The sequence below is a fragment of the Chrysemys picta genome, chromosome 2 (assembly GCF_011386835.1).
Source record: "Chrysemys picta bellii isolate R12L10 chromosome 2, ASM1138683v2, whole genome shotgun sequence".
In the NCBI taxonomy this organism is placed as follows: domain Eukaryota; kingdom Metazoa; phylum Chordata; order Testudines; family Emydidae; genus Chrysemys; species Chrysemys picta.
Genome location: NC_088792.1, coordinates 185,021,360 through 185,041,572, shown reverse-complemented (window position 1 = coordinate 185,041,572; position 20,213 = coordinate 185,021,360). Strand labels below are relative to the sequence as shown.

At 42.4% G+C, this 20,213-nt stretch overlaps 1 long non-coding RNA gene across 4 annotated transcripts in view; it reads left to right on the top strand.

Moving 5' to 3' along the window:
• Positions 1-3,550: 3,550 nt before the first annotated feature.
• The window catches only part of LOC122174708 (uncharacterized), a 105,322-nt gene continuing 88,659 nt past the window's right edge, over positions 3,551-20,213 (top strand). The window contains exons 1-3 of one of the 4 annotated variants that reach the window (XR_010597976.1): positions 3,551-3,899; positions 7,475-7,599; positions 10,757-10,813. This is a non-coding gene — a long non-coding RNA (uncharacterized LOC122174708). The remainder of the gene's footprint in view (positions 3,900-7,474; positions 7,600-10,756; positions 10,814-20,213) is intronic. The other 3 variants (XR_010597973.1, XR_010597975.1, XR_010597974.1) reach the window with 3 other exon arrangements.

Below are 20,213 nucleotides of genomic sequence, written 5' to 3'. Positions count from 1 at the left end.
TATTATAATAATAGAATTATAAATAATTTTTGTGTAGCTTCTATCTCGTTTTCCTTTGGAAGTTGGGTGGGAGGAAGAGGCATTTCTCTTATCTAATGTTTACCATTCACACCCTCCTGTTTGCTTCATCATTGTACTATTGGCATCCTGTCTGCTGGCAAGCCCACTTGGTTCAGGGTGCACTGGGGCTAGGTGATGGAGTTCCACATCTGTCATTGAACTTCTTGCAGCACCCCTGGTATACAGTGAGTATTGTGACAGGGCTGGTTTTTTTTTGTTTTGTTTTTTTTTAAATCTGATGAGGGAAGGAAAGGGGTATCTCTTGTGAGAAGTTGCTACTCTGTGACCAATATATTCAACAAAGAAGGGTTTGCAGACATGACAGACAAGATTATAAATTGGGTGCTATTTTGATTTTTTTCTAATTAGAACAGATATCTAAATTGTCACAGACATTCGTACTTTATTGTTTTTGTCTATTTTAAAAACACTGTCAAAGTAGTTTAGGCCTCTAATCTCGTATGTGCTATAATTGTTATAACCTGATGGAAAGCAGATATTTTAGGGATATTTTTAATCCAACATTCTGCCTCCAGTAAATAAAATAAATCAGTAAAGTTTTAAAAGGATAAAATGTACTAATGATTTGTGCAATAGAGCTCTCCTGCATCCTCTGTAGCACCAGTTAAATAAACACTGGGGTTAAAGGCATAGGCCCACAAAAAACAACAAAAATCACTCTTTTCCAAACTTTCCTTGACATCAGTGGTTATGCCAGTAACCAAAATGCTGTTAAGCAAATCAGATATGTCAATTTCACTTCCAATGGGGGGGAGGGGGAAAGAGCAGGGAAAATAATGAAAATAATGTTTGCTAAATAGAAAAAAATAACATTGTAGGGAACGTTTCAAGGTTCTAAGAAAGTAGTATACAAAAGTTATATATTTTTCAGAAATGGAAAGCCTATGATAGTGTCCTTTCAAAAACTATTTGGTTTGAATACAAGCTATGAGATTTTAGGCTCCAAATTTGAACCAAACTAGAACTGCTATGAAATGCTGAGAAAAGTCCTGTGAATTCTAACTATCTGCTCTCTATGTTTGTTGCTTTAAACCTAGAACTAAATCACTGATATTTATTTAAAAAGACAGTAGTCTCTTATTGTTGGGCCTATACAATTAATATTTTGTATTCAGCCTGTTGGTTCTTCAGAAGTAGCTTCTTCAAACCTTGGATCAAAGTCTCTTCTCAGTTACAATGGCAACTCCAGTAACATCAGTATAGTTACATCTGATTTACACCAGTATAGAGAGGAATTTGGCACATTTTTCTCACAGCTGTGCTGACATTAAATATATTACTTCAAAGTACCTACATCTATTGCAATCAGTGGGAGTCTAAACAGGTTCAAAAGTGTTTTGGTGTCCTAAAGTGCTACTGACTTTATTCACACCATTTCTATCCCTGTGTAAAATCCTGAAACAGCTGTAACTGAATAGAGCCAGTAACAAAGTCCACTGATTTGCTTGTTATCTTGGGTATCTACAGACATTTCAATGTATAGTTAAAATCTAACTGTAAATTTATTTAAACTGCAAGATATCTAAAATAGCCTCATGTTTCTAAATAGGTTAAAGAAGAAATCAAGATACCACATCTAAAGACATTTGTAGAGATAGATACAAAAGGTAGCAAATAAACCTACAGGAAAATGAGTCCAAGAGAACCTTTTCCTCTAAATTTGTTACCAGAAGCAGGGTCTTGATCACTATCACTACTGTGGCAATATAAGTCAATGTTTATGTTAATTAAAACAGTCATGTCAGTTTTATCTCCATTCAAAGAGTATTTGTGTGGGAAGGGAAAATCAATTTTTGCTAACTGGAAAAAGACAAAATGGTTGGTAAAAATTTGAACCTTGTAATTGTAACTAACATTTTAAAAGTATTTTATTATAATTTCTTGGCAGCGTCCTTTAAGTTAATCAAGGTTTCCATTCTTCATTATTGAACGTGGGTTGAGAACCATTCAGACTGGCCAAAGAAATTTAACATATAAGTAAAGTGCGAACATTCTGCTTTCAGCTAAAAGGCAGTTTTAACAGCGCTGTCAAAATCTCTCCACGTTTAATAACTTAAAAGGACTGGAACTGTAGGTTTTCCAAGTCTGGGGGTGGAAAAAAGGACGCTAGGTGGCAGAGCTGAGCCTCTTCTGGACAAATAAACGTGGGAAAACGTGGATCTAACAAATCCAAGGTTTTATCCTTCCCCACCCCCATTTTACTGAGCAGCTTACAGCTCTAAAGTTTCTGAAAGAACTCCAGTGGGTTTCTAGAAAGGATCTCTCATGAGGAATAACACACACGATACGCACTTTCCAGTTGACAGAAAATCTCAAACTGACAAGGAAAATTAAGGTCTTTATTCAGTGCTTAATTTGTAATGAAAGAGGTGCTAGGGCTCGAGCCATGTTTTTACTTTCATAACTGATGCAGCAAGCCCAGAGGTGCTGAACTGCCAAGCCTGAGCCCTGGCAAGCCCTGGCATAAATTAAGCACGGTCGTTATTAATGTTAATTAAATTATTATACTTATAGCAGAAAACTAGAGTTTACAATTTATTGTGTTATATTATCTCTTGCTTATAAAACAGAGGAGTATTTAGTAGATCAGTTATTCATACAAATGTCTTCAAGACATATGTGCAATATGAAAAATAAAGGCATTGAAGTTTTACTTAAGAATTAGCAAGGTACAAAGATGGTTCCATCAGTTAAAATGTCTGATTTAATAATGCAGCAGATCTTTTCTTTCTCTTAAAACAAGGATTAATAGTGCTCAACCTTACATAGCAGCTGCTGAAGATGTTTTTTTCGATTGTGCTGAGAGAAATTAATTGGAATCGACTCAGATTGTGCTTTTGAAAACAAGCCTTTCCTAGTGTTAAACATGTTTTTGACATGTTGCTGTCAGCCACATTTAAAAACTTCTCTCTCTTTCAAGTATAATGACTGGACAATAGGCATAAGAAATTATGAATAAGAAGTGATCATGGCCTTAAAAGTGGCTATATAGTCAATTACACCTTACAGTGCCAAAATGTTCAACTAGTTTCTGTGAATCCCCAAACATGGGGAATGGCTGATTCCTTCTGAAGTCAGTGTTCTTATGAATGCCTGCATATAGAATACCATTTCCCTATATAGCTACAATACAGTATACTGCTGTCCATATATTTACTTTAGTAAATATCACATCCATACGACATATCTTTTAAACATGCAGCGTACTGCTGTATTTTTATATAGTGCATAATGTATATATTGAATGTAGTGTGTACATTGTAGATATACAGTACATGCATCATCACTGCAGTGTGCTTTAACTCTACAAATGTATGCTTTATGGTATAGATCATGTATTTTATTTATAAATATATATACATCCAAACTCCAAATTGTTGTTTTCCTGATTCTTGTTTATCATGTATTTTCCATAGTAGAGCTTAGGATAAGATTTAATAGACAATTCGGTTATAAGCTTTCTGATCACTTGTCTCTTGAAAGCTGCAGAGGAAAAAAATTGACCCTCCCATTACCCCCTCCCCACTATAAATGCACAGCGAAGGGCAGCAAAGCAGGCGGTGTCTGAATCCCCAGAGCAGCAAGCGCTGAAGCTAATTATTCCATCCTCCCCCCCTTTTCCTGTTTTCTCCCCAGAGGGTTGTGACGGGGTCGCGGAGAGAAACTGGAAACAGAGGAAGCTGATGCAGCCGCTTATAGAAAAACAAGGCAGCGTTTAGTTTAAAAGAACCCTTTGCTTTCTGTGAGGATCAAAGCACCTGTGGGAGGAGGAGGGGTCAAGTTTGATCAGGAACAGAAGATGAGGCACCAGATGGCAGGTAGGTAACAGGTCGCTTTCGAAGGTTGCCTCTGGCATCAGTGCGGAGAAGCTTTTCAGGGCTTGACATGCTGTAGCTGAACTTTGAAGTCCCAGCTCTCAGAGCCAGGCGCACCGCATGCAAATAGGCAGCCTTCAGCAAGAGTCCCTACAACTTCCCTGTGCGGAAAGGCGCTGTCACTGCCCGTTAGCGCCGTGCCTGAAACTCACCCAACGGAGAGATTTAAAACCCTTACCACGCAGTCAATTTTATCGCTATTTCCACAGTTAAAAAACCGCAGGTCAACCTACCCGCTTTAGAGCTATAAGGGATACTGGGGGAGGAATCCTGAGCCCTCCAACCCAGTGCACGCAATATGCCCGTACGTCCCCAATCGACTGCATACAAAGAAGCGCTAATCTAATGCGCACAGCCGCTTCAACCCAGGACATATAACCCCCGCACCCTCCCAATCCCAAACACAGTCAGGAACCGCCAGTCCAAATGACTCACAGCACTCCAATCCCATGCAATCCCATGCACACATACCACACGCCAACTCACTGCACACACCCAGCAGCGCTAGATATGTAGCCCCTGGGGTTGCACGTGGAGCAAACGCTCGCTGTTAATTGCATCCCTTTTTCTTGCCTGTCCCCCCTTTTTGTAGCCTGTGGAGGGCTGGGGTGGGGGGAGAGCTGGTGCATAGACATGGCTGGGGGGTGGGGGTGGGGAGAGTAGGAAGCCTAAACAGCTGCCACGCGACGCTTGTCTGGGGGAAAGAAAGGGGGAGGAGGGGTATGGGCCGGGCGCGTGGCGGCGCGAGACAGGCAGGTGGCGCGGAGCGGCGGGAGTCGGAGAGGCGCAGGCTCCTCCGGTCTAGCCCGGCGCCAGCCAGCCAGGCACAGGGGCGAGTGGGCGGGGCGCGGGCCAGGGAGCGCGCGGTGCAGGCTCGTCTCGGTCCAGGGCAGCTGCACAGGGTGGTTTTCGTTCACTGCCGGCTGGAGCTGCCTTAGCTTTCCCTACACCCTCGCTCTGTGCTGGCTCAGCTACAGTGCTCGCCTCAGCTGGGCTGCGAGTATGTGCGAGGATTGAATTCACCCCTCTCCGGGCTCAGGCCACTTTTCTTTTTCTAATTACCCGAGCATTGTCCCGGGAGATGCGGGTCGAACTCAGCCGCAACCTGAGGCTCCAGCTCTCGCATTTCCCAGCAAGGGACTGCAGTCTGGGGCAGCGGTTACTCTAGTCTTGCAAAATTAAATCCACCCGCGGCGAGACAAGCGCGTAAAATCTCACTAGGCACTTTAACCAGTGCATGGGCCTGGGGGCGGGCGAGGACAGGAGCCGCAGTTGAATTTTACCTGCATATTTGTTTGGGGTGAAAGACTCTACAGTGACTATGGAACAATTCCTGAGCCTTTGAAAGGGGAGACTTGGGGCAGCCCGAATTTTGTATCTGATTTCTCCCCCTTTGTGGTACAGTGTAGATGTACCACCTCGTGCAAAGGGTGATCAGGTATTCTGGGTTGAAGTGTGAACATCTTGATTGTATGGCATTTCAAAAGGCCCTGTAGTGCTATGGTCAGGGTTGTCCCTTTACTTCCTTCAAACAGGAGGGTAGCATCTCAGTAGAGATTTGTTTTCCCAATTGTCCCTTTCTGTCTCTCAAACCCCCCCCCCCATTTTGTCCCCATTCCAAATGTGTCTCACTGCTAGAGACAAAAACTACTCACAAGGACCAACACTAAATAATAAGGCAAGCTGCCTGTAGGGGATAGGCTTCTATATTGGTTAATAATATTGTTATTCATAACTAACAGATATGCTTATTTATACAATTATAATTTGTTATTCTTACTTTAGTTATTACCCTCTTAATTTCATCACTGAATTTAGGAGACAGTTATTTTATACATGTGACTCTTGGAAAATAGTTTGCTTCACCTGCTTATGTTTTTGGTTGCTTATTTACTGCAATGAAATGCTCCATCTAATTAAGTAAATTCCTAAGAAATCTGTCAATCTGTGACAAGCACCAAAAATGTCAAAAAATATGACATTTATGTCCAGAAAGCCTATTTATTACCTGCAAATGTGTTTACACTGACCAGAATACAGCTTTAATATTGTATACTGTTTTCTTTTATACTATGTTTTAACAGACAGTATATGTGTTGTTGTGATTTTTGCCTTGCATATAATATTTGATAGGGGTCTTCAACAGCAAGTTGTAAATGTACTGCAAATGGCATGCAATAAGTTAGGCAATCATTTGGTCAGAGAGGCCAACAAACACAAGATAGTTTTCTCAAAGAACAGAACTGTAACAGGGTGGCTGGCCTCTTAAGGGCTGGATGGCTGGGCCAGCCAACCCTGATCACTGAAGGAAATGCTCCAGCCCACTTGTGCCATGTTATCATCATGGATGGTGCGTGATGAAGGGCAGACAGGTGATTCCCCTATGAAGGGAGGGGAAACTTGGGTAACTGCAGGGAGTGAGAGAGGTTGCTGCAGGGCAGAGCTTGATATCATGGGAGTTGAGAAGTCAGAGCCAGGAGACTGAACTCCAGCCAGGTAAAGCCTGAAAGTGACCGTTGAATTCAGACCCAGCCCTGGGAAGGAGAGCAGAGGGCTGCTGTACCTAAGGGAAAGAGACACACACTGAAGTCAGTGATCTTGAAGGACCATTGTGTACCCTGAGAGCTGAATAAATTAGGCTCCCCAGAGGAGAAGTGTTTTAATGAACTTTGGGTAGTTTGAGTTTCTTAAAGAAATAAGAGGGGAAACAGAGGCACGGTGCTGCAGAGAGGGGCTGACCCCCATCCTCTGGCCATGAGCAGGTGCTCAGGAAGGGCTGACCCCCATCCTTCTTGTGAGAGAGGCCATTTGTCAAATTATAAACTGGACAGTCATCTTTTTGCATGGCTAGTACGTCAAATGTGGTTTTGTCCAGTGTTGGATGGGGGTGTGTGTGGAATTTTGAAGAGCAGGTTGCTCTGCCCCTGCTGGCGTGACCTCACAGAATGTGTGTGAGGTCATGCTGATGAGAAAGGAGCAGCATGCTCTGCAAAATGCAATTCTCATGTGGCTGATGTGCGTGTGAGGTGACACCAAGGGGGACAGTGTCACGCTGGAGGTGGCGTGGGACAGGCCCATGCCATTCCTGGGGGTACTGGAATGTGTGAATGGCCACCCTATTCCCTGTGAAAGACGCCAGCATGGTATAGATGTGATCTTTATCTCAAGAAATACACAACCAGTTTTTTTAGGATGGGTGAGAAAGAGACTTGGTTGTGTAAAAGAATGAGGATGCCCTCTATTCAGAATCAGAGAGGAGCGATGCTTAAGTCATGACACTGATAATACATCCTTAAGTCATAAAAGTGGAGTCTCTTTGAATCCAATCAGGACCCTGAAAAAGATGTGCTTTGTACTTTCAGTGAGACTCTGGAAAGAAGAATATAAATTCCTCTGAACTCTTGTGCTCTTTATACAAATGCATAGTCATGATTATATTCTTACCTTTATGCATGCCTACAGTCCTACACTTTCAGCACTCATCTCAACTTGACCTGTTCATTTCATCCTATCTCCAGAAGCAAGCAAACTACATCAACAAAACAGATAAGAAGAAAAAGCCACAATCCAGCATCAAGGAGCAGCAAATATGCAGCCCAGCACTGCTTGTGAATAGGACTTCACTGAGACTTCAGCATCATTGGTGAGAAGGTGTAAAAGCCCTGCCAACTGATTATTTCAAAAACAAATTTAAGTCTAATTTAGTGGGATATTGAAATGCTATTGTAATACAAGATATTCCTGGAAAGGAGACAGAAGCTAAGGCTTTGTCTACACTAGCACTTGTCAGCAAAACGTTTGTTGGTCAGGGGCATGGGGGAAAAAAAACCCACCACACACCAACTGACATAAGTTTCACCAACAATAGCACCAGCATGGACAGCACTGTCGGCAGGAGAGCATCCCCCGCTGACATAGCTACCACCATTTGTTGGGTGTGGTTTAATTATGCTGATGGGAGAGCTCCGCTCTGGCATAGAGCAGCTGCATAGGACACCTTCCAGCAGCACAGCTGCAGTGGTACAGCTGTGCCGTTGTAAGGTCCGTAGTATAGACATAGCCTAACCTTGGTAAACAAATAGTGGAATTTTATTTGAATTTAAGATTAACATTTGTTAATTTGCCTGTCTCAAGAGAGTTCCTTGAATGGCTTCTTTTTAAGTAACTGAGTTAAAACTTCCTTCAGTTTCATAGGACTTTGAGCTTGTCTACACAGCCCCACAGTTTGGACTTTGGTGGTGTGAATTGAAGCATGCATTGGAGTGTTGCTCTGTAATTTCCCCATGTGGATGCTGTTGGCATGAACTCAGTATGTCTACACATGAAATGCTTCAGCGGCACAGCTCAGCCGCTGCAGCGCTTCAGTCTAGGCACAACCTACTCCAACGGGAGGGGTTCTTCACCTCCATGAGAAGCAGTAGCTAGGTCGAATTCTTCTGTTGACCTAGCACTGTCTACACTGGGTGTAGGTCGGCTTAACTATGCCACTTTGGTTAGGATTTTTCACGCCCCTGAGTGATGTAGTTAAGCCAACTTAATTTTCATGTGTAAACCAGGACTAAAAGGTATCTTAGTTTGCATTAGTGTAGTCTCCTTTGAAAGAGGACTATATTAAAACAAACTAAATACCTTTTAGTTCACACCAGCAGCATCCACACGGGGGGGAATTACAGAGCAGCACTCTAGTGCGTCCTGGAATTCACATCCCCAGTGTCTGAACTGTGGGGATCTGTAAACACTTAAGATCGCTTACCTTTGCCCATTTATAAACTGTTTGGTTTATTCATGCTAAACTAAGCAGGATTCACCAACTCTCTGGACAAAGGAATTTTGTTTTTGTTCCTTACTAAGACAGAACTCTACACATTTGGGGAATAATATACTTTGGTTTTAACTAGAGAAGAGTGTACCCACCAGGCAGGGCCGGCTCCAGGCACCAGCTTATCAAGCAGGTGCTTGGGTGGCCACTTCAGAGAGGGGCGGCACATCCAGCTGTTCGGTGGCAATTCGGCGGATGGTCCCTCACTCCTGCTTGGAGCAAAGGACCTTCCGCCGAATTGCCGCCGCAGATCATGATCGCGGCTTTTTTTTGTTTGTTTGTTTGGCTGCTTGGGGTGGCCAAAACCCTGGAGCCGGCCCTGCCACCAGGGTTGGCCAAACTCTTAAGTCTCTTTTGAGCAACATACAAAAGAGATTGTAAGCGAAGTAACTATTGCTCGCTGCTTATTTTGTGTGTTCTGATTTGGTTTTGCTAGTTTTTCCTCCTCCCCCCTTTCAATATTAAAATGGACACAACTAATAACAGATCGTTTTGCTTGTCTTTAATTATGTTGATCCCAGGCTACATGGAAAGAACCCCATGTAACTAAATAGTGGGAGTCACATCCCTGCATTAGCCTTAAGAGACAATTACTAAGATTTGGCTTACTATATCTTGTCTCTCTAGACCAAGGGTCAGCAACGTTCGGCACGCGGCTCGCCAGGGTAAGCACCCTGGCGGGCCGGGCCAATTTTATTTATCTGCTGACGCGGCAAGTTCGGCCAATCGTGGCCCCCAGTGGCCGCGATTAGCCGTCCCGGGCCAATGGGGGCGGCGAGAAGCGGTGCGGGCAAGCGATGTGCTGGCCGCGGCTTCTTGCCACCCCCATTGGCCCGGGACGGCGAACCGCGGCCAGTGGGGGCCACGATCGGCCAAACCTGCTGTGTCAGCAGGTAAATAAAACTGGCCTGGCCCGCCAGGGTGCTTACCCTGGCGAGCCGTGTGCGGAACATTGCAGACCCCTGCTCTAGGCTATAACACTTGTAGTAACTGCTGGGATAAAATTACTCAGTGCTCCACAATGTAAACCTGCCCTTTCTACACTACAGTCTTTAAAAAATGTGGGGTTAGATCCTGTGGCACAAATATTCTTCACAGCTTCATTTTCCTGATTTGGCATTTCAGGTGTACAATTTAGAATGCCAAAGAAGAAAAAAGGCACGTTTTTGAAGGGTGATGCAAAACATATGTTTTAGTCCAAAATGAAGGAAAAGTTAAAAAAAAAAAAAGGAGATTTCTTTACTATGTTTTTTGTATCCAGGGCAAACAACAAAGTTTCTTCCCTTTTTTCTTATTTATCAAAAAGAGCAGTAAAGGTGTTTACAACTAGTAAATATACTCTGTTTTCCTGCATAGACTGTTTAAATGGCAGTTATGTCCAGACATGTATATCCTGTAACTTATCTTACCTTGACTATAGAGTTTGTGCGGAGTAAGACTTAAAATTTTAACTATGAATAAATATTCCAAGTAAACTTCCAAATAAGTATTTTCTACTTCTAAAATCTTTTGTTCTTAGAATTATATATCTTTTAACACAATTCCAGTAAAAGTGAAGCGTTCTGTACCACTTTCTATAGAATATTGAAACCTGTCACATTCAGGCAGTGCGTATGATTAATCTTAATGTGCCAGGTATGCTTAAGTGAGGCAGGATGTTTGAATTTACATCACTGTTTTAAATTACTGTATTTAATTGCTATCAGAAGTAATAAATCCTCTCGACGGGACACCAGGAAGCTCCAGTATCTATTTTACATTGCTAAATACAGCTTAAAATCAGGTACTTTCACTGTATCGTAACACTTATAGCTTCAGTTCATACACTTTATGGCAAGAAACTGTCCACTGTCCTAACCAGGCATCAGAAACCAATTAAAACAAAAGTTGAAAAAGCTAAATTTTTGCTCTTTTTAACTTCAGAATAATAGCAGATCAGGGCAGCTGAACTGATATCAGATTTTGCCCTTTGGATTTTCAGATTTCTAAGCATCTGGCTGTGGGAGGAGTTATGACATCTGTACACCTGCCAGACATGGTGAGTGTTTAACCTGTGTGTCTATACACATATATATCTACTTATTTTTTTCCCTGATGCTTTCCTTATTTTGGGATATAGGTGCTAAATGGGATTCTTAGCAATTACTGCACAGGACATAAACTGGCATTAGTACTGGAACTTATAATTTAATAAGGACTGCTATATTCTACAATACTTCAGTTAGGATATAGGACATTATGCAAATGAACCACCACCACCAACAACAACAGTTATTTTTAAACTACAATTACAAAGAGATGAGAAGAACAGATTTTAAATTTCAGTCAATACTATACTGGCCATAAACAATTTGGAGCCAAAATTTATCAAACAATTGGATCCAGAAAGTCATTATTAGTCACACAGGTCCTGTAAACAAATTACTCTTCATCAGCTCGGCTGTAATGAAGTTTCTCTATAACTGATCAAAATCTACTGATAGCAAACAGACAAGTTATGCATTTGGGGTAAATCTGTCTGATTCTGGTGGTCTACCATCACAAATGCAGCTGATCGGAGGCTATAGCCACGTGCACTTTTCAAGGATGGAAGAATCAGTTTGCCTTAACTATCACTTCAACATAGAGGTTCCTGGCAGTCACTCCAATGGATACGTTTATTCTATAGTTTGGAGACCTGTATAGCAAGCTCCTAGAGCTAAATTTTGGCTGGTGTGTGTGCGCCTCTTTGTATACCAGAAAAGCTAACGCTTGAGGTGGACAATGAAAGAATGTTGATTCTGGCTTTCCTAAAACTGTCACGAGCGCGATTCCTCTCCTGATCCACAAGAGCTGAAGATATGATCCATGCATTATAAAGGACACTTGCCCTGACATGCCATGACCCCAGGCACCCCTCTACTGTGCAGATTACTCCTGTTCCAGAGGAAGGGAGAAGTTGACATTTAGACTATGGGAACACAATGTTACTTTTGAGTCTGTTTTGTGGAGAAAGCATTTGGATCCAGGTATCTAGTTATTTAAGAAAATTAATGACTCACGGTTTAGGTTCAGATTCATAGTGCTTCTGCGGAGGAAATAGATACATCAGTAATTGTGAGATCTATCTGTATGTTGATGTAAAGTCAATGGTCAGCAAGGAAGTTTATGCACACAAATCTTTAGCAGAACCCATTCTACAAGTGCAGCACCAGACAAAAAGCTGCATTTAGAATATCCTGATAATTTTCAGCAATATTTATTGAAAGGCAAAATTCCCCTGCCCATGTACTCAGACAAATAGCTAGCGTGGGCAACAAAAGGCTTTCACAGCTGGAGAAGGGAAAGGAGTCCTTCCTTCCAGGACTATGAGTAGTAGCAGAGATGCTCCTGCATCATAGCTACATAGAGAAAGTGGTCAGTGGAAAGAATACATAGAGGCAGACCCATTAATCCTACCCCCATTTCCCCTCCTCCCCCCATGTATCCCCCTGCTCTGTCCCAACCCCTCCTGTATCAGTCAGCTGGAAGCACCTGTGGAGCTGTGGTCCATGTTGTGCAGGAGGTTTTGCACACCCTATCGTGGCTGCCAGTGTCTTACACCTCCTCATCTCTGGTATGCAGTGGAACCACTGTCGTTCTAATTAGGGCCGCCCAGAGGATTCAGGAGGCCTGGGGTCTTCGGTGGCGGGTCCCGGAGCGAGTGAAGGACCCGCTGCTGAATTGCTGCCGAAAACTCTCGTGGGGGCCCCTGTGGGGCCTGGGGCAAATTGCCCCACTTGCCCCCCCCGGGCAGCCCTGGTTCTAATGCATTTGACAAGCATTCACCTGTGGAGACGGGGAGTTGGATTTGCTCCTGTGTGGGTCAGGTTATGTGCATACATTGGTCACTTTACAAGTTTCTTCTGTTTTCAAAGATTCTACTGGTTTGGGAGATGTTCCCTATACTGAAAAATGGAGTACTATTTGTGGAACTGTTAACTTAAAACAGACTAAGAATGTGACCACTGTGCCTGTATAAATCATGAACAAGTTATTAATCTGTTGGAAGAAAAAGATGGCAAGGTTTCATAACAAAATGTCGTAGGTAATTTCAATGTAAATTGTTTGCCTTTAGCTGAAAAGTACAGCTCTAGATGAGTAAATCAACATACACAAGTGAGGTACAACCTTGTTTGTTCTACTTGCACTTTTATTCTTGTAAATCAGTAATCTAATAACAGGCAAAAAACTTGGTGCTAAATAGAAAAATAAATCAGTTCTTACAAATGCACAAAAGTTCTCTTCATTGTTTACCAAAGTGAAAAGCAGTTACTCCATACTTATCACAGTGACTAGTGGAAATCACACTGCAATTTATAGATGGCCAGGTGCAATCGACATACCTAATCTTATCATGCATTTGTTTTATTTGCAGCTGTAACAGTTGGTGTCAGTTAATAGGTTACTAACCATCAAGTAAACTTATTTCCTTTTAGCATTTATCCTGCCTCAGAGCTATAGAAATTATTTACAAACGGTCCTGACTTGTGTATTAGTTGCTGAATTTGAATTTAATTGTTTCAGATTTTTCATTATTTAGTGCACTCGATTTAGAATGAAAATGGTTAATGAGGAATCCATTATGGCAATCAAAAGTAGGTTTTGCTAAACATGTTCCATTTCATATATTTTCTCTGGATCTAACATCTGGAATTTTCAAAATATAACATTTACTTTCTGGACTTTTAATGTTGTAAAGAGGGGATCAAGAAAGCTGGTGAGTGTAGAAAAGAATGAGCTATTGCTAAGTAGGGCCCAGTTCTGCCAGGTGCAGAGTGCCTCAACTCCTGGTTGTTGAAGATACTCAGCACCTCGTGAGAGGTGCTTAGCACCAAGACTATATAGTTTCCTAAATACAATTGCAGTCTGTATGAACTTGCTTTTAAATAATATCCTGAAAACTAAGGATCAAATTCTGTCCTTAGATTCATGCATATTGCAGACAATGGGATCTGTACACATTTCAAGGAAAGAATTTGGAGTAAAGGTTTGTTTTCATGGAAACATTTATGGTTGTCGTTACAGGCATTTGTTCTGCCCAGGAGTCTATGGCAGCAGCTAGGAGATTTGCATTTTCCCTATTTCCATTATCAGTAGAATCACTTACAAAACCCTGAACAACCCCCAAAGCTTTCTTGTATTCTTTCACTGTAATATTAAGCAGCTACTTGAAGATAAACAAATGTACTCATTAGGAGTGAGTAGTCTGCAGTTTCTAAAAGTGAGCAATAGATTCTCAGTTATTCCAAACTTTTGTTTCCACTTACATACAATCTACCCTATTCTCTGCTCTTAAGTTAGTACATTATATTCAATTTATCTATTATCTGCATATACTCTATTAAAATGCATATTACTTTTAGATAATTTGTTCCTAGTTTTGGCCATCAAAACTTCAATAATAAATAAGACAGACAGTGCAGTCGGGTGTAATTATAGAATGGACTAGTAAGGCATTCTCCTAAGTCATGAGGTTGCAGATTGAGTGTTTTTAACCAACAGAGAAACGAAGAAAAGTGCTGTAATCTCGTAGGCCCCCCATCCTGATCAGGCCTTAGCAATGCCTCATCTGGAGTGTTGTCTTGTACAACTTCTCTTCTGTACCAACATATTTATGAACCATTAAACATGTGACTTTTTGAATAATTTGTAGTGAAGAATTTACTCTTTCTGCTGACAGAATGCCCATGAGCAGATTGTAATTCCCTCTAATTCCTCAGGTTTTTAATACAATGTTTTGTTCTGTTAGTTAATACTAACAATTTACTTAATACTGTACAGGACATATTCAAAATAAGTCTAATTCTAGGATGAATTTTATTTGGTATAATCCTAAAAGTACAAAAATGTACACATTCCAATAAACTAACATTATTCACAAAAATTATAACCTGTCCTTCCTCTGCAACTGATTCAGAAGGCTCTGGCTGTCCAGTTCTGGCTCCTTCCTACTCCTGCTTCTCCAGTTCTGATAGGAGGATGGTGCTTGTAGTGGGCCTCAGAATATCTGCTCATGGTCTCAACATTGTTGATGGGATGGTGCTGCTGCCTTTGGGCCTTTAAATGTCTGCTCCCACTATCCCTGCTGTGCAGTGGAGAGGATGCTGGCTGAGCAGTGAGGTAGAGGATATATTATTAGACAACGAAAACAGCTTATTAGCAGTTTTGACACTTCCACATTAAAGGGACTTTTTGGTGGGAGGTGAAACCACAGTGCTAACTTCCTTGTCCTACTGTCTTTCATGTAGGATGCTATCTTCACTGCAGGGGAGGCTCTAGGCACCAGCAAAGCAAGCACGTGCTTGGGGCAGCCCATTTGCAGGGGCGGCAGGGATCCAGTATGGGAGCTGAGAACCAACAGGGGGCTCTGGGAGCTGTAGTTCCTTGGTTAGCTCCCTGCCTGTAGAGCCAGCCCAGGAGCAGGGAAAGAACTACATTTCCCCGCATTCCCTTGGCCACTACCAACAGGAAAGAGGGGGAGGGAGGGAGGTAGCCGAGACCTCATGCTGCAGCCTGCTGTGAATGGAGAGCTGCACTAGGAAGGGTAGGGATACCATATTTTAACATTCAAAAATTAGGACACTCCACAGGGAGGAAGGGTAGCCCCACCCTGCCACCATCCACTCCCTCCGACTGCCCCCCACAGAAACCCCAGCCCATCCAACCCCCCCTGCTCCCTGTCCCCTGATCACCCCCTCCTGGGACCCCTGCCCCTATCTAAGCCTCCCTTCTCCTTGTTCCCAACTGCCCCCTCCTGAGACCCCCCCCCCAATTTTCCCCCTAGGACCCCACCCCCTACCTGTTCCCTGACAAACCCCTGGGACTCCCATGCCTATCCAACTGCTGCCTGTCCCCTGACTGTCCCCCCAACCCCTGACCCATCTAACCTCCCCTTCTCCCTGCCCCTGACTGCCCCCCCGAATCTCCGCCCCATCCAACCCCCCAGCTCCCTTACCGTGCCACTCAGACCAGCGTGTCTGGCTCCGTGCAGCGCCAGACACACTGCTGCATACATGCTGCCGTGCTCCCCCGTGGAGCCACAGCCCCCTTCCTCCCTCCAGCACCTGCTTTCCAGATTTGAAGACCTCAAAATTCAGGCATGCTCAAGCTCAGTTTGGGCAGCTGTAACTTGCTGTAGAAAAAGTAGGATAAAATTGAGCAAGAAATGCTTCCCAGTGGTTATTAGGACTGGAATTGCTATTTTCAACAGCCATTGCCTTGTTTGTTTGTTTGTTTAAAAGGAAGACAGTGATATTGCATTGGCAAATTCCCCATAGAAAGAAAGAGTGGAACAAAAGAATAATAAAGGCACCTCAACTTTTCCTCATTTATGTAGGACAGTCTTATAATATGCATCCAGATATCCTCCAATCACACAAGCTGAAAATTGTTCCACTTAACTGCAGTTCTGTAACCATAGGGGAACCAATCCTGTCTGTGTTCTGTGCACATCTAAAATTCCTGCTGAATGACCTGCCCTGGGAGTGAGTTACCAGTGACCCAGGGCTGCGGTGGAAGGAGGGTGCAGGTGGGGGTGGGAGAGAGCCCAGGGCTGGGGTGGCAGGAGGTGTGTGTGTGGGGGCAATGGTGGGGGGAATGAGGGAGCCCAGAGCTGGGGCGGCGGGGTGGGGGGAGCCCAGGGCTGGGGCAGCAGGGGGGTGCGGCGAGGAGCCCAGGGCTGGGACGGGGGGCAGCCAAAATTTTTTTTGCCTGGGGTGGCAAAAAAACCTAGAGCCGGCCCTGCTTCACTGTTATTGGTGATTTCAAACAATGGCAGTTTCCATTGTCAGTTGCTAGCTCTCCTACATGTTTGAATCATACATGCAGTTGACCAGAAGTCAACTTCTTCATGGGCAGACAACACTGGTAACTGACTAATCTAGATCTTGCTGCCACAGCTTGATTTTGCTCTAGCTGCCAAACAAGGACTATTCTGATTCATATTCACTATTTGGTGAATTTGGTATTGAGACCCTGTTCTGTGGCTGCTTGTGCTCCCATAGCTTGATCTTCCATGATTGAATCTTTTTAAAGAATAGGATGAGGACTAACAAATCTTGAATAGATAAACAAATGCATTGCTGGTGTGAATTTTCAGAATAATAGTTGGTGCTAAATTTGGGGGTTCACAAAGGTTTTCACAAAGTACCTGGCAGCTATCTGCATACTTCGTAAGAACTAATATTGCCCTCAAATACAAGCAAAGTGAACTCAGTGCTTTTATTCTCAAATCACTTTTCATATTAATCATCTCTACTGGGCATATATTGAATGCATATTTCTACATTTTCACATTTATTGAATATTTTATATTAAGTTTTTTAAAATGCTCTTTAATGTTACATTTGATTAGACATTCCATTTCTCAGAATTTAATGTGGAAGGTATTAACATATGTAAATATTCCAGTTTTGCAGTGTTCTGTGCTGTGTACTTATCAGATTTAGTTAGCTCCCAATCCCACATGGAGAACTGCACAGCCAGACCATTGCGCACAGCTCCCATTGATTTCTTTGGCGTTTAGCAGGAGTTGGGTCCATGTACGTAGTTCTCAATGCAGGATGGGGGATTTATTTAAAGTACGGTAATTTACTTTACAAGCTATGATCAACTCCATATTATGGGCCATAGTGTGCCTACTTCTAAGTGGTGAATAGAGTGGGAAGAGGGCATGGGAAGCCCTTTTTCCCCAATGTACCAAAGCCAGAGGCAGCCACAACGCTGCTGGCAGTGAGTGCAAGTGAGATCTAGCTAGTGATGCACATACCAACAGAGGTACAAGAACCAGGCTGAAGATGTGCCTGGGGCCTGCTCCCTGTGCATCATCTAGCCTTGAGGGAAGTACTGCTGCAACTTTTTAAAGGGGTAGTGGTTCAGATGACCACTACAATACAGATTAAAAAAACAAAAAACACCACACTTTAAAGCAATTGCATGTTTTGAATTATTAGCATTGTAGGGCAAGGGACTCTTCTGTGTGTGCACATGCACACAGTGCTTAACATAGTGGGGCCTTGAAACAGGTCTGAGGCATCAATCTACTACCACAATCAGGACTTGAACTGGGCTGGGTCATGCTAGGTCAGTGATGCAGCACTTTTTTGAGACTACCATCTTTTTCCCCAAAATTTGAGTTTTCATTTAAAAAAAAATAGTCTCTAGCCCTTGTTTTTGTGGAGGAAACCTTGAAAATGTATAGTGACTATAAATCAATTTATTGAGGCTTGCCTGAGTCTTCAGAGAGCCTGAAATAATAGCTCTAAGAACCCTGAAATATACTGTTAACTCAGCTGCCCAGTGATCGTTATTTAAATCTCTCTATTGATAACTATTTCACTGCGGCTCAAAGCATGGAAGAGTGGAAGTAACATTATGAAGACCTGTGGAATTTATTGGTAGACTGTTTTGGAGACTACTGCCACTTTAAAACAAAACAAAACAAAAAAAACCCCACCACACCAATTTTGACCTGTGGAACCAAAAGGCAAGAGGGAAAGAAGAGCCTGGAGGCCTAACAAGGGGGGAACTAGTTACACAGAGGCTCCCTTGCTCCCTCCAGTTAGCTCCAATCCTGAGGGGCCAGTGGTTTCAATGACTGCTGTTCCTCCATATGCTGGAGGCTGCTCACAAACTCAGGCAGACATTAGAATTTATACTCAGGCCTGGAGTACAGCTAAAACTTCGATCAAACTAGCTATGTTGCTCAGGTGTGAAAAAAACACTACTAGCTCTATGGAAGAATTCTTCTGTCAACCTAGCTACTGCCTCTTAGAAGGATGGATTAACAGTGTTGGAAAAATCCCTTCTGTTGCTGTAGCTGGCGTATGCACTACGGTAGCATAGCTGCAGTGTTGTAGCTGTGCCGCGGTAGTGTAGATATAATTTATTGCAAACTGAGCCTCTTTCACAATAAGGGCTAGAAACTTTGTTTTGTCAATGAAAGCTCAGATTCTGATGCTATTACAGAACTCTGGGAACTAGGACTCTGCACAGATGCTTATTCTGCCAATGCCTTAATCTAGCCCTGCCCAAAAATATATATTTAAAAAAAAAATCTACTGCTGAAGAATCAAGCCTGAGGGGCTCAGCAGAGCTTGCATGATCCTATTTTGAACATATCTATTCTGTGCTGTGAGGGGGCATCTCAAGTGGGGCAGGGCTAGATTAAGGCGTTGGCAGAATAAGCATCTGTGCAGAGTCCTAGTTCCCAGAGTTCTGTAATAGCATCAGAATCTGAGCTTTCATTGACAAAACAAAGTTTCTAGCCCTTATTGTGAAACACCTTGGGAGAGTACCACCACTTCTTTGCTCCCTCCCCCATTTGAGTTGTGACCACAAGAGAAATAATATACCCCATTTCAGTTCATATGCCATGAAATTCATGCCTCCTCACACGTTTAGTGCTTGACTCTAAGCAATTTGCTGTTGCACCAGATATTTTACAAAACCTACTCAAGATGCTGCTTTCATGTACTTATGTCCCTAGTGCATAATGAAGGTAACATCAAATTTCAGTTTTAAGTTTTCACATGCACAAATTTAGTAGCTCTAATCACCTATCACAATCACATTTCACCCTTATTACAAATGTTGATGTGTGCAGGAATAATTAAAAGTACAAAGTGTAAATTAAATTTTAGGGTGTGTTTTTCCTATCCTGCTCTGAATTTCCTTCCTCTAGCCATGAGCTCCTATAAGCAAAGGCTCAATAGACAGCTTCTAAAAAAGTCCCCATGCTGCAAATATCTGCAATTTAAATAGCTTATTTAAAAAAAAAAAAAAAAAAAACACACACGCACACCCACCCTAGTTTTTGGCCTTTCTACTGGCAATCCAAGAAATGGCTGTGTTCTAATAGAGTAATGGTATATAGGAGTCTTTGAAATATAATGGCAGTCCTTGCATTATTGATTGTGGTAAATTTTAGTAAGAATGGTGCAGGATACATAGTGTGGTTATGGTGTGGCGTTCTTAGACCAAAGCCTTCCCAACAAAAATCTCATGTTTGAAACATTTCAGACCACACTGTACATGACAATATATACCAGTACTCATTGCATGAGCTAGATACCAATATTTTCCCTTTAATATATCTCAGTGGAGCTTAGAATTGGCAATTTATTTTTTGACATTCATATAGAGTCTCTTTATATCTCACATTTTTATTTGACAGTATGGAATTCATTGTACAATAAAATAGTTATGGATGTAAATTTAGTAATTTTAAACAGTTAGAAATGTCATAGCTAGACATCAGTATTGTCCAATTCCTTATATTTATTTTCCAGTTTATGGAGGGGATTCAACTTGTCCCTTGGGTGAAGTCTAACAAGACAACATTTCTAATGTAGCTACTTCCTCATGCTGTATTTAAGGTTTTAGTCCTGCAATATATTATACAAAGTGACTTAAATTTC